Below are 10,000 nucleotides of genomic sequence, written 5' to 3' on the forward strand. Positions count from 1 at the left end.
CAGGGACGGCCTCACCGCCGGGTTGAATCCCCCGGGCAGACTGTGCGGACCCCACCCGTTTACCTCTTAACGGTTTCACGCCCTGTTGAACTCTCTCTTCAAAGTTCTTTTCAACTTTCCCTTACGGTACTTGTTCGCTATCGGTCTCGTGCCGGTATTTAGCCTTAGATGGAGTTTACCACCCACTTTGGGCTGCATTCCCAAGCAACCCGACTCCGAGAAGACCGCTACCCTGGCGGGGCTGGGGCCATTTACCGGCCTCACACCGTCCACGGGCTGAGCCTCCATCAGAAGGACTCAGGCCCCCGGCCCGCGCCAGGAAGAAAACAGACTTCCATACGCCACAATTCCCCTCGCCCGCACCCGGACGGGGGATTCAGCGCTGGGCTCTTCCCTCTTCGCTCGCCGCTACTGAGGGAATCCTTGTTAGTTTCTTTTCCTCCGCTTAGTAATATGCTTAAATTCAGCGGGTTGTCTCGTCTGATCTGAGGTCGCTCCCGAGTTCGCTCTGGAGGGTTGCCCAGAAGCGTGAACACCGCCGGGTTAGGGGACGAGTCCCTTTTCACCCGGGCTAACGAGGACACAGGTCGGGACGTCACGGACGTGCCACGGACAGGTCGGCCCGTAAGGAAAACGCCAGAGGCAGAGCCACCCGAACCCCGACCCCCCCCACCCCCCCCACCGGGGGAGGGGGGGGGGGAACGCATGTAACAACAACCTCCCTCCGCTCGCGCACGTAACGGAACAGAACAGACACCTTTCCGTGATCCGCCTGCGCAGGGGGTGAGAAAAGAAGCGAAAACGTGGGCAGCCAAAGCGGAGAGAACCCACCGGCAGCCACGCTCGCTTCTTTCTCGGGCGCAGGGGACCACGTTCCTGGCCAGGCCAGGAGCGGAGCCGAAACGAACCGAAACGAACCGAAGCGGGGGAGGAGAAGCTTGTGCACGGAGAACGGGCACTCAACCGCAGCGAACCCACCGACCGGATCTCACCGAGACAGCGACCGGGAACCGTCTGCTTTTAGGAAGACGGAGGCCAGGGGGCACCCCCCCACCTACGAACCTCCAACCGCGGTCCCGCCTGAGAAGGCAGGTCCGACAGATAGGAATAGCGACCCTCAGACAGGCGTAGCCCCGGGATGGACCCGGGGCCGCAATGTGCGTTCGAAATGTCGATGATCAATGTGTCCTGCAATTCACATTAGTTCTCGCAGCTGGCTGCGTTCTTCATCGACGCACGAGCCAAGTGATCCACCGCTAAGAGTTGTACTCTTTTATTTCAGGCTCAGTTTAGGTCTTTCACCACGACTACAAAGACAGGTTTAAAAGGTTTCACCAACCGGTCAGGCGCCCCCGTCTGCGAGTGTTGAAACGGGCGCGGGGTTGCGCTTTGCCCACACGCCCCACGTGGCAGACGAGTCAGTCTTTGAACCGCGGCCCTCCGCGCCCGCCCCGTCCGACCCCTCGAAAGGGGTGGAACTCACGTAGCGTGGGCCAAGCCCTAGGTACCTGCCGGGGGTCCCCCTGAGACTCCTTTCTGAGAGAGAGAAGCAGGGGAACCGGCTGCGCCACCCACCACCACCACGCCCCAGGACGCCGGTGGGCGGACGAACACAGGAAGGGCCATGGCCTGCCCCACGAGGAGCAGCGCTCGCAACCCCCCCCGGAAAGTCCGCTCGTCAGCGAGCAAGGGGACGGGGATGAATGACAAGGACAACAAAATAGGAAAACCCCTCGCGGTGGACGGAGGCAGCGGCCGTGCGAGCGAGAGGGAGGGCGCGGGACGGACCCGTACGACCCGCTCGACTCGCAGGCGCTTCTCCTGCCGGCAAGGTGAGGGGAAACCGGCCTTCGCCCGACGAGCGGGGACGCCGAGTTTTTTGAACGACGCGTCTCTCGCGCTGGAACCCAGAGAATACCGGGGCCTGCGGGGGGGGGGTGCTGAAGGACGACGCGGAGGAAGAGGCGGAGGACGAGGAAGGGGTGGGAGGGACTAGGCTCCTCCTTTATGCCTTCTGTCCAGCCTGACCTGCAAGCGACCACGTGTAACAGCAACCCCGAAGACCCTTTCGACCCTGGGCCCCGACGCGGGGGGACGGCGAAGTCGAGGGGGTCGGGAGAGGAGGCACGCCGGACAGCGTTACCCGTTAATGATCCTTTCGCAGGTTCACCTACGAAAACCTTGTTACGACTTTTACTTCCTCTAGATAGTCAAGTTTGATCGACTTCTCGGCGCTCCGCCAAGGCCCGCGAGGAGCCCCGGCGGGGCCGATCCGAGGACCTCACTAAACCATCCGATCGGTAGTAGCGACGGGCGGTGTGTACAAAGGGCAGGGACTTAATCAACGCGAGCTTATGACCCGCGCTTACTGGGAATTCCTCGTTCATGGGGAATAATTGCAATCCCCAGTCCCCATCACGAATGGGGTTCAGCGGATTACCCGCACCTCTCGGTGTAGGGTAGGCACACGCTGATCCAACCATTGTGGCGCGCGTGCAGCCCCGGACATCTAAGGGCATCACAGACCTGTTATTGCTCCATCTCGCGTGGCTGAACGCCACTTGTCCCTCTAAGAAGTTTGACGCCGACCGCGGAGGGCCGCGTAACTATTTAGCATGCCGGAGTCTCGTTCGTTATCGGAATTAACCAGACAAATCGCTCCACCAACTAAGAACGGCCATGCACCACCACCCACAGAATCGAGAAAGAGCTATCAATCTGTCAATCCTTTCCGTGTCCGGGCCGGGTGAGGTTTCCCGTGTTGAGTCAAATTAAGCCGCAGGCTCCACTCCTGGTGGTGCCCTTCCGTCAATTCCTTTAAGTTTCAGCTTTGCAACCATACTCCCCCCGGAACCCACAGACTCGTGGTTTCCCTCACGCTGCCCGGCGGGTCATGGGAATAACGCCGCCGGATCGCGGGTCGGCATAGTTTACGGTCGGAACTACGACGGTATCTGATCGTCTTCGAACCTCCGACTTTCGTTCTTGATTAATGAAAACATTCTTGGCAAATGCTTTCGCTTTCGTCCGTCTTGCGCCGGTCCAAGAATTTCACCTCTAGCGGCGCAATACGAATGCCCCCGGCCGTCCCTCTTAATCATGGCCCTGGTTCAGGAAACCCACAAAATAGAACCGGAGTCCTATTCCATTATTCCTAGCTCAGGTATTCAGGCGAGAAGCGGGCCCGCTTTGAACACTCTAATTTTTTCAAAGTAAACGCTCCGAGCCCCGTCCGGACACCCAGCCAAGGGCATCCGGGGGGCACCGGGAGACAGGGTCTGAGACAGGCGGTGGCACGCCTCGCGGCGGACCGCCAGCCCACTCCCGACATCCAACTACGAGCTTTTTAACTGCAGCAACTTTAATATACGCTATTGGAGCTGGAATTACCGCGGCTGCTGGCACCAGACTTGCCCTCCAATGGGTCCTCACCCATGGGTTTAGGATACGCTCATTCCGATTACAGGGCCTCGAAAGAGACCTGTATCGTTATTTTTCGTCACTACCTCCCCGTGTCGGGAATGGGTAATTTGCGCGCCTGCTGCCTTCCTTGGATGTGGTAGCCGTTTCTCAGGCTCCCTCTCCGGAATCGAACCCTGATTCCCCGTTACCCGTGGTCACCATGGTAGCCGACTATGGTACCATCGAAAGTTGATAGGGCAGACATTCGAATGAGACGTCGCCGCCGCGGAGGGCGCGCGATCGGCCCGAGGTTATCTAGAGTCACCAAAGCGGCCGGGGGGCCCGAGCCCCCCGGATGGGTTTTGGGTCTGATAAATGCACGCATCCCCCGAAGGGTCAGCGCTCGTTTGCATGTATTAGCTCTAGAATTACCACAGTTATCCGAGTAACGTGTGGAGCGATCAAAGGAACCATAACTGATTTAATGAGCCATTCGCAGTTTCACTGTACCGGCCGTGTGCACTTAGACCTGCATGGCTTAATCTTTGAGACAAGCATATGTTACTGGCAGGATCAACCAGGTAGTTTGCACCGTGGTCTGGGATGAACCACGAGTGACATCCGCCTCCCCTTCCGGGGGCTAGGAAGCAGCGGGTTGTAAGTGCGTGCGCCGTCAGGTCCAGACGCCATACAGGGCTACCCAGGACAGCTTCCGCGGCCAGTGTAAACGTGCTCGCGCACCGCCCTCTGGCCTTCGGACGCCGACCTCTCACCTTGATGCAAAGCTGTCCCATCCGGTCATGCCCGCACCGTACCCCGTCCACCTCCTCCGGAGGTGCGGACGGCCGACTCCAGGTGCTTTCGGCGTTCCCTCTCTTCACGCCGTTTTGATTTTCGTGGGCCGCTGGTGGGGGGACAAGGGAAAGACCTCGTCGAATTCCCTCCCCCCTAGCCTCGCTCAACCTACGTTTCGTGATGTAACCAAGAAGAGTGATTCGTGGGCCCAGGTAGGTTTGAAGAGGAGGCCAACAAAGCAGGGCACTCCCTTCCTCCCAAACCACAGACACCAGTATAGGACAACTGAGTAGACAGACTGGCCGTCTGAGTCTCCCCCAGAGAGTTCTGGGATGGGTTACAAATAACCCCCACCCCCCATCAGAGGCTTGACCCGCTAGAACCAGGGAGGATCTGTCAAAACCGCTCTCCACATCAGAAGTTCTGGATCAGCCGGGGCTGGTCGGCAGACGTCCACCTAAGGCCGTGGCCTAACCCCGTGTGGGGGGATAGCGCTCGCACCCGTACACGTGGACACCCGCTCGTCAAATGGCTGGCTCCTCACTTACCGTAGGGGGAATGGTTTGCCTACCCCTGGCGGGTCTGGTACTCCACTCTACCAAACAAGGAAGCAACACACCAATAGACCCCTGCAACACCGGGCAGCTTTGGGCAGTGTCACTACACTCCTCCTTGTTCTTCACGTTCCTTCCGTGGTGATTTTTTTTTTTTTTTCGTGGCCATTGCCGTGCATGGCTTCCCCATCGCTTTGCATGCTCTCCATTGCCTCGTGCTGCTTCACCATTGGTCTCACCTGGAGACCGAAGCCGCTCTCCCAGTAACCCGATGGTACCTGGCCAGAAAACCCCGTGCCCGATTTCATCTAGGACAAGGGCCAAACCACAGACCGTGCCCGTCCAGGGTCAACCCCTGGTCGGACAGGCCTGGTGGGTCGATACCATGGATGTGGCAGGCCGACGAGAATCCACTGGTACATTTACAAACACGCCCACCCTGGTGGCATGGCTGTACGACCCATCGTCGAAGCACGCTGCGGCGGACTGAGCCATTGGATCCAGTTGCCTGGGCGTACACTCAGCCCAACAGACGCACTCGGGTCGGGGAGAGCAAAGCAGACTGTGTGCCTGGATGTGCCCACTTCCATAGGGGAATCGGCATGATGGTTCACTTAACCCGAGGAGGGCTCCCCTCGCGGGATAAGCACCCCCCTCGGGGGATGGGGGGGGGGGGGGCATCCAGAGCACACCACTTTCCGGTAGGGGACAGGCGTTTGATCATGTGTCCGAGGGAGAGCTCCCCTTGCCGGCCGAACACCCCTCGGACTCCCCTTGGGCTTCCAGAGAACGCCACTGGATGAATTTAGTGCTTGGACCCCATTGATTCTCTTTGCTCTCCCATATACCCGACGGGACCTATTTGCAAAACCCCGTGCCAACCAGACCTCCAGGAAGGGGGCTGGCGGCTAACCATGCCCAGCAGGGTGCACCCTGGTCGGACACTTTGGGAGGGTCGAGAGCCTGGAAGTGCCACCCGGGGGAGTAATTCTGATTTCCGTTTTAATGCACTCAGGGACAGCCCGAGGACCTCTGTAGTGCACCTGAGGCGGACTGAGCCGTCGGGTCCAGGGGTCTGGAGTTCGGAACCTCCAGGGTTCACCTGGCTGTTCTCTTAGCCCGGCAGGGTGCACCCTGGTCGGACACTTTGGGAGGGTCGAGAGCCTGGATGTGCCACCCCGACGAGTAATGAGTTTTCCCTTCGTATCTCTTCCGGACCAGGTCCGATTCGCACGAAACTCGCTGGGCATGGCCAGGAGCGCCCCCTGCTGCCCACGCCACCGTCCCCGCGCTTCTACTCCCGAGGGCCGAGGAGACAGCGAAGCGTGGGTCGGGTCGCCTGCTTCCAGGGTCTCCCTGGTACTCTCCAGTCTCCCGAGTCCATCGGGTCCGACCTCGTATTTTTAGCCCAGACGGGGAATGAGAAAGGGGCCCCCGACCGCCCGAGGGCGGGCGCTCGCTTCTCAGCCTAGGAACGTCCGATTCCCACGAAACTTTTACGCCAGACGTTCCTGGCAGCGAGCGCGTTCAAAGGTGACCCGCGCTGCTTCTCTCCTCCCAAGGGCCGAAGAGATATTCGTCTTCAAACCCGACCGGCCCTGTGTTTGCCGCCCCGGCGGTTTTAAAAAATCATAGCGTAAAAACGGTGGGTGCGCTTCGCCTGCCGCTTGGACAGCGTTAAACGGCAGCCCCGGCTCTTTCCAAAGGGCCCTCAACCGACTTTCTGCTCCCAAGGAGCCCAGAGATATGAAACCGATAAATCAAAACCCCGTGCCAACCAGACCTCCAGGAAGGGGGCTGGCGGCTAACCATGCCCGGCAGGGTGCACCCTGGTCGGACGCTTTGGGAGGGTCGAGAGCCTGGATGTGCCACCCCGACGAGTAATGAGTTTTCCCTTCGTATCTCTTCCGGACCAGGTCCGATTCGCACGAAACTCGCTGGGCATGGCCAGGAGCGCCCCCTGCTGCCCACGCCACCGTCCCCGCGCTTCTACTCCCGAGGGCCGAGGAGACAGCGAAGCGTGGGTCGGGTCGCCTGCTTCCAGGGTCTCCCTGGTACTCTCCAGTCTCCCGAGTCCATCGGGTCCGACCTCGTATTTTTAGCCCAGACGGGGAATGAGAAAGGGGCCCCCGACCGCCCGAGGGCGGGCGCTCGCTTCTCAGCCTAGGAACGTCCGATTCCCACGAAACTTTTACGCCAGACGTTCCTGGCAGCGAGCGCGTTCAAAGGTGACCCGCGCTGCTTCTCTCCTCCCAAGGGCCGAAGAGATATTCGTCTTCAAACCCGACCGGCCCTGTGTTTGCCGCCCCGGCGGTTTTAAAAAATCATAGCGTAAAAACGGTGGGTGCGCTTCGCCTGCCGCTTGGACAGCGTTAAACGGCAGCCCCGGCTCTTTCCAAAGGGCCCTCAACCGACTTTCTGCTCCCAAGGAGCCCAGAGATATGAAACCGATAAATCAAAACCCCGTGCCAACCAGACCTCCAGGAAGGGGGCTGGCGGCTAACCATGCCCGGCAGGGTGCACCCTGGTCGGACGCTTTGGGAGGGTCGAGAGCCTGGATGTGCCACCCCGACGAGTAATGAGTTTTCCCTTCGTATCTCTTCCGGACCAGGTCCGATTCGCACGAAACTCGCTGGGCATGGCCAGGAGCGCCCCCTGCTGCCCACGCCACCGTCCCCGCGCTTCTACTCCCGAGGGCCGAGGAGACAGCGAAGCGTGGGTCGGGTCGCCTGCTTCCAGGGTCTCCCTGGTACTCTCCAGTCTCCCGAGTCCATCGGGTCCGACCTCGTATTTTTAGCCCAGACGGGGAATGAGAAAGGGGCCCCCGACCGCCCGAGGGCGGGCGCTCGCTTCTCAGCCTAGGAACGTCCGATTCCCACGAAACTTTTACGCCAGACGTTCCTGGCAGCGAGCGCGTTCAAAGGTGACCCGCGCTGCTTCTCTCCTCCCAAGGGCCGAAGAGATATTCGTCTTCAAACCCGACCGGCCCTGTGTTTGCCGCCCCGGCGGTTTTAAAAAATCATAGCGTAAAAACGGTGGGTGCGCTTCGCCTGCCGCTTGGACAGCGTTAAACGGCAGCCCCGGCTCTTTCCAAAGGGCCCTCAACCGACTTTCTGCTCCCAAGGAGCCCAGAGATATGAAACCGAAAAATCAAAACCCCGTGCCAACCAGACCTCCAGGAAGGGGGCTGGCGGCTAACCATGCCCGGCAGGGTGCACCCTGGTCGGACGCTTTGGGAGGGTCGAGAGCCTGGATGTGCCACCCCGACGAGTAATGAGTTTTCCCTTCGTATCTCTTCCGGACCAGGTCCGATTCGCACGAAACTCGCTGGGCATGGCCAGGAGCGCCCCCTGCTGCCCACGCCACCGTCCCCGCGCTTCTACTCCCGAGGGCCGAGGAGACAGCGAAGCGTGGGTCGGGTCGCCTGCTTCCAGGGTCTCCCTGGTACTCTCCAGTCTCCCGAGTCCATCGGGTCCGACCTCGTATTTTTAGCCCAGACGGGGAATGAGAAAGGGGCCCCCGACCGCCCGAGGGCGGGCGCTCGCTTCTCAGCCTAGGAACGTCCGATTCCCACGAAACTTTTACGCCAGACGTTCCTGGCAGCGAGCGCGTTCAAAGGTGACCCGCGCTGCTTCTCTCCTCCCAAGGGCCGAAGAGATATTCGTCTTCAAACCCGACCGGCCCTGTGTTTGCCGCCCCGGCGGTTTTAAAAAATCATAGCGTAAAAACGGTGGGTGCGCTTCGCCTGCCGCTTGGACAGCGTTAAACGGCAGCCCCGGCTCTTTCCAAAGGGCCCTCAACCGACTTTCTGCTCCCAAGGAGCCCAGAGATATGAAACCGATAAATCAAAACCCCGTGCCAACCAGACCTCCAGGAAGGGGGCTGGCGGCTAACCATGCCCGGCAGGGTGCACCCTGGTCGGACGCTTTGGGAGGGTCGAGAGCCTGGATGTGCCACCCCGACGAGTAATGAGTTTTCCCTTCGTATCTCTTCCGGACCAGGTCCGATTCGCACGAAACTCGCTGGGCATGGCCAGGAGCGCCCCCTGCTGCCCAGGCCTGGCTCTGGGCCTGGGCACACTTCATTCACTTTGTACCTTTAAATCATACTACTACTACTACTACTACCACCAGACTTCCAGGCCCCAGAGGTCAAACACAGTCATGCCCAGCAAAGTAGCTCTGGGCCTGGGCACACTTCAAGAAGTTTGACCCTTTATATAAGCCTAGAAATAGACTTCCAGAGCCAAGAGGTCAAACACAGTCATGCCCAGCAAAGTAGCTCTGGGCCTGGGCACACTTCAATCACTTTGTGCCTTTAAATCATACTACTACTACCACCAGACTTCCAGGCCCAAGAGGTCAAACACAGTCATGCCCAGCAAAGTAGCTCTGGGCCTGGGCACACTTCAATCACTTTGTGCCTTTAAATCATACTACTACTACCACCAGACTTCCAGGCCCTGGAGGTCACACCTTCATGCCTAGCAAGGTTGCTTTACACCTGCGCACACTTCAGACCGTTTCACTCTTTTAATCCTTCAAAGTACCACATTTCCAGACCCAAGAGGTCACAGAATCATGCCCAGCAAAGTAGCTCTGGGCCTGGGCACACTTCAATCACTTTGTGCCTTTAAATCATACTACTACTACCAGACTTCCAGGCCCCAGAGGTCAAACACAGTCATGCCCAGCAAAGTAGCTCTGGGCCTGGGCACACTTCAAGAAGTTTGACCCTTTATATAAGCCTAGAAATAGACTTCCAGAGCCAAGAGGTCAAACACAGTCATGCACAGCAAAGTAGCTCTGGGCCTGGGCACACTTCATTCACTTTGTACCTTTAAATCATACTACTACTACCAGACTTCCAGGCCCAAGAGTTCAAACACATTCATGCCCAGCAAAGTAGCTCTGGGCCTGGGCACACTTCAATCACTTTGTGTCTTTAAATCATACTACTACTACCAGACTTCCAGGCCCCAGAGGTCAAACACAGTCATGCCCAGCAAAGTAGCTCTGGGCCTGGGCACACTTCAAGAAGTTTGACCCTTTATATAAGCCTAGAAATAGACTTTCAGGCCCAAGAGGTCAAACACAGTCATGCCCAGCAAAGTAGCTGTGGGCCTGGGCACACTTCATTCACTTTGTACCTTTAAATCATACTACTACTACTACTACTACTACTACTACTACTACTACTACTACTACCAGACTTCCAGGCCCAAGAGGTCAAACACAGTCATGCCCAGC

The 10,000-nt window shown here is 58.8% G+C and overlaps 3 non-coding genes across 3 annotated transcripts in view; all 3 read right to left on the reverse strand.

The window, feature by feature from the left end:
* LOC145653971 (28S ribosomal RNA) overlaps positions 1-494 on the reverse strand; it is a 4,149-nt gene extending 3,655 nt beyond the window's left edge. The window contains exon 1 of the ribosomal RNA XR_014120214.1: positions 1-494. This exon is cut by the window's left edge and continues 3,655 nt beyond it. This is a non-coding gene — a ribosomal RNA (28S ribosomal RNA).
* Positions 495-1,111: 617 nt separating this feature from the next.
* Positions 1,112-1,265, reverse strand: LOC145653966 (5.8S ribosomal RNA). The gene has a single exon (XR_014120209.1). It is a non-coding gene; the product is annotated as a 5.8S ribosomal RNA (ribosomal RNA).
* An 882-nt stretch (positions 1,266-2,147) lies between these two features.
* Positions 2,148-3,986, reverse strand: LOC145653956 (18S ribosomal RNA). Its single transcript, XR_014120199.1, has one exon. It is a non-coding gene; the product is annotated as an 18S ribosomal RNA (ribosomal RNA).
* Positions 3,987-10,000: the final 6,014 nt, after the last annotated feature.

The sequence above is a fragment of the Electrophorus electricus genome, unplaced genomic scaffold, assembly GCF_041902795.1.
Source record: "Electrophorus electricus isolate QZ-2024a unplaced genomic scaffold, ASM4190279v1 Scaffold100, whole genome shotgun sequence".
NCBI classification, from domain to species: Eukaryota; Metazoa; Chordata; class Actinopteri; order Gymnotiformes; family Gymnotidae; genus Electrophorus; species Electrophorus electricus.